Genomic DNA, 4,131 nt, shown 5'->3' with positions numbered 1-4,131 from the left:
GGAAAGAGGTGTTGGTTTTGATTATTAAAACATGGGGACTGTTGGAAACTGTTTTTTAGTAGCATTGCAAACAAAAGATTTCGTGGGCAAGGTTTCAAAGCTGAGAATGCATTATGCATATAGATGTGGATCATGAGGAGCTGGTGCAAAATATCTTGAAGTTTATAGAAAGCTTGTCTCTGCTTTCTGTGCATTTTGGATGGTTGTGCTATTGAGTACTGAGGTGTGAAAAAGCTTGCAGGCTCTTCTGGCAAAAGGAGCAAGTCTTGTGAATTTAGTTCAAAAAGCTGGCCAGCACAAAAATACTTGTTCCAAGAAAGTAGCAAGCCTAGTTTTCCTTTCTTCTTAAAGATAACTCAAACCAGAAAATCCTTTGGGGGCAGGGTGGGGAGTGAGGGGAAGGAATAGAGAGGACTGTGTTAATTAGTTACTGAAGTTGAACCACTCAGGTAAGCTCATGAAGATGAGCCATACCAAAATGAGGTCGTAACAGTGCTTAAGCAGACAATCTGGTGCGTGCGTGCCATTCTGCATCACTGTGTTTGTTTTTGTTTGTTAAGTGCACAGATATGTGGTAGGTCTGTTGAACTAAATCATTTTAAGCTTGTGTGTCTTTGGAGGCTCTCTTGACAAAGGCCAGTATTTCAGCTGTTCAAATTTGAACTGACTTCATTTTTCACAGGGATGGAATTACAAAGGCAGTATTGTATTAGCATGATTGCAAGAATAAGCCCAGATAGTAAACAGTTGTAATGTGTTGTGGTTACTTACACAGCAGTAAGGAGTTAAGTGTGCTTTGGGACATGGAGAATTCTGTTCTTTTAGCCACCATGGCAAACATGCTGAAAAATTCATGCCAAGATCTTAAAGTTACTTAATAAAAGAGGATGGAAAAGTGGAACCCAACGTAAAGCATGTAGGGTTTAAATTTTAAAAATGGTATGGTTATTCAATTAACATAGTTTTAGCCAAAGCCCTGCAAAGTCTTTCTTGGAGGAGGATGGCAGTTTGATTCTGGTTTTATCAGAGAGCTCATCTTTCAGGATGAGTAAAATAATCATGTTGATGCATTTTTTTCCTTTACTCAGCTGCTTATTAAGGGGCTATATGAGATTCTGATGGAGCAAGGAAACAGTACATCCTCCTCAGTACTTCCTTAGTTAAAATCCTAGAGATGCGCTGGGAGAAATAAGTGATGTCTTTTTTTATCGTTCTTTCAATTTAATCTGATTTTGTCAATGTTTTTCTGGTAACAAATTCTGCTTGGCTTGTGAACTATGATAAAAACACAATGTTTGAGCCAGATCACTAGCACTGATAGATTTAAAGAAAGGAGCATTTATGTCTTTCTCCTGTGCCTTTTTGTCAATAGGTATTGTCATAGGAATGATTTGTAATTTCCTGTTGATTTTAGTCTGCTCAAACAGTAGAGCTTGCTCTTTAGAGGAGAGTAAATCTACATTGTTTGTTTGATATTCATATGGCTGGAAAAAAGCTAAAAATATTTTCTTGGAGGCTATTGGTATTACCTACGTATTACTTGATCTCTAGAAGGTGGTGTTAAGCCATCTACTGTGCAAAGATATTTAGTACATTATTAATGACCATTCTGCATCTCCTCTCAGGAGTATGATTCAGAATAGGGATAGATGTTTGTAGCAGAACATTGGGAAGAAACGGGTGAATGCAGAGACTGCCTTTTCATCATTCTTTTCTGGCTTGAGATCAGCTATTTGAAGTGCAGTCTGCACTGCAAAGAAGTGCAAAAGAAAGCAAGACTGTCTTGGGTGGAGAGTCTGAAAGAAATGTTTAGCTCTGAACTGAGAATTTGGCCTGCTTCAGTTGTTTCTTGAGCAGGGTTGGATGTGACTAGCTCTCCTCGGGAGCACACAAAGCCTGTCCACATCGCTGAACCTTGCTGCTCTGTGTCCCAGTGAACTGCAAACTTGGATTTCCCAATTCAGTTGAGGGTCTGTGGGACTGTGGTTTGCTAAAATGCCATTTAGAAAAGTCTAGTGCCTTTTGTTCTATTTATTTTGTGTACCAGCTGAAAGTCTGTGCTCTTAACATCCTCTTGTACCATCATTTAATATAGCTGAAAACCAAAAATGAAAATCTATTATGTTGAAAGAGGTGGTTTGACCTTACTGGTAGGACTGCTCTTGGATTTATCACTCTTAAATTATAACTGTGTGAAATATACATATTTGCTGTTGCCAAGCTTTTGTATGTTCAGCTTTTTTAACACTGGCAAATTATAATTTAAGAATTTTCATCCAGTTTTCTCACATTTTGCTGTATCCAAAATACAGGTGCCCCTAGAAGAAATCAGTTTTAATTCCATAGTGCACTACCTCACTAGGAAATGAAAGCCTCCAAAAAGGTGCTAAAACTTGCTGATACATTTCATGCTTAATAACAAGATCTATTCAAAATTCTGTAGGTTTCCTTACACAAGGATTTCTTGCCTGACAACTGAAACTGTTACTGCAAACCCACATATGCTTTAGTTCCAGCATGAAAAGCCTCTAAAGGCTATGCCTTACTGTCTGTAAGAGGATGAGACTAGAGATGTTCATAGAGCCAGGATGAAAATTGTCCAACCAAAATACTTTTTACCATTTGTAATTTTTTTTCTACTTTGCTTCTTGTGTTAATAACTATTCTACATAATGAAGTAGTACTGTGAACAATACTAAATCCAGTATGGAGCCTTAAGGTGGTCAGCTACTAACATCTTTATTATGATGGATAACTGCTCATTTACTCTTACTGTAGTCATCCAAAATCATCATGTAATTTGAAACAGAATTTTTATATTTAGGAAGGGTAAATACTGGCCTAACAAGGACATACTGTAGGACAGACTTCATTGGTGCATTTGTCTATGTTGAAATTAACAGCTGTGCACATTTATGACAGGCAAAATAGTGGGTGTTGTTCTATCCCATTCTTGACCCAGCTAACATTTGTCTTGGAGAAGAGGTTACAAGCCTTGGCGAGCTACTGCATAAAACAGCTGTGCGATTTGAGAGTTTTTCTCATCTGCTTTAACTTCCAGATTCCACAGTGTTAATTGATAACATTTTCCTCAGTTACGAGTAACTTCTCTGCAGTTGGGTTTTTGGCCTGTGAACATTAACATTGTTTGTCTTGAAGTCATATCATTTGCACAGAATCTAAACATACAGCTCAGCCGTCAGGATTTATAGACTTTCATGTATTATTTCCTAAACACTTCAACACACTGTAAAAGTGTAGGTATGCTTTTAGAGCTCAGTGTAATACCAAACATCTGTATTACATTGTACAACATGTAGTAACTTTCTTAATATTTTAGCAAGAACCCAGTTACGGTAACCATATTTAATATGCTTGGTTAATAAAACTGCTACTAAAGAAAAAAGAATATGCTTACTAGGGAAAACATCTATTGAAAAGCTTCAGGAAGCAATGGAAGAAGTGTCAAGCATTTATATACAGATATTCTTAAAAATCTGGCATTAAAAAGTCTTTGGAAGTACCTCTAGAAGTCTGGATAGAACATCAAAAAATGTTTACTTAATGACTTGAAAAATGTCTCTGAATTTCAGCCTGTGGTGGCATGAGTAATTTTATTGCCATAGATGTGGAATAAATTCAACTTTGTTAAAGATTTCGAAGGGTAGATATTTACTGTTCAGTATGACAAAACATTTTAATGTGGGTTAGGGCAGAAGACCTGATGCTATCCCAGTTGAAGTTAGGAAAACCCCACCAGCTCAATAGAAGTCATATGGGCCTCCATGTAAATCTAAGTGAACTAAGCTCAAAGACCAACAGGAAAAGCTATTATAATATCTGCTTTTGAAGATTAATCAGGATGACCTGGAAGGACTATAAGTGCCCTGTCTATTCTTTATCTCTAAAGATGGTCATAATATTTTTAAGAAGCATATAAGCAAACATAGGATTTACAGAAAAACAAATGGTGAGACACACAATCATTTCTTGGTTGCTATGTAAATTACTGCCGATATCTTAATTGTCCATTTCATGCTTTGTTTAGCAAATAGGATTTCCTTCCTCAGTGCAAAGCACTTCAAATATGTTTTTATCATCAGCAGGATAATTTTAAATATATTCTGACTT

General features: G+C 36.7%; 1 protein-coding gene across 1 annotated transcript in view; it reads left to right on the top strand.

The window, feature by feature from the left end:
• The window catches only part of MIPEP (mitochondrial intermediate peptidase), a gene marked incomplete at its 3' end in the record, with an annotated part of 43,309 nt that overhangs the window by 33,924 nt on the left and 5,254 nt on the right, over nucleotides 1-4,131 (top strand). The window lies entirely within an intron of this gene.

Source organism: Nestor notabilis, unplaced genomic scaffold (assembly GCF_000696875.1).
Source record: "Nestor notabilis isolate BGI_N333 unplaced genomic scaffold, ASM69687v1 scaffold23350, whole genome shotgun sequence".
NCBI lineage: Eukaryota > Metazoa > Chordata > Aves > Psittaciformes > Psittacidae > Nestor > Nestor notabilis.
This window is presented reverse-complemented; position numbering and strand designations above follow the sequence as displayed.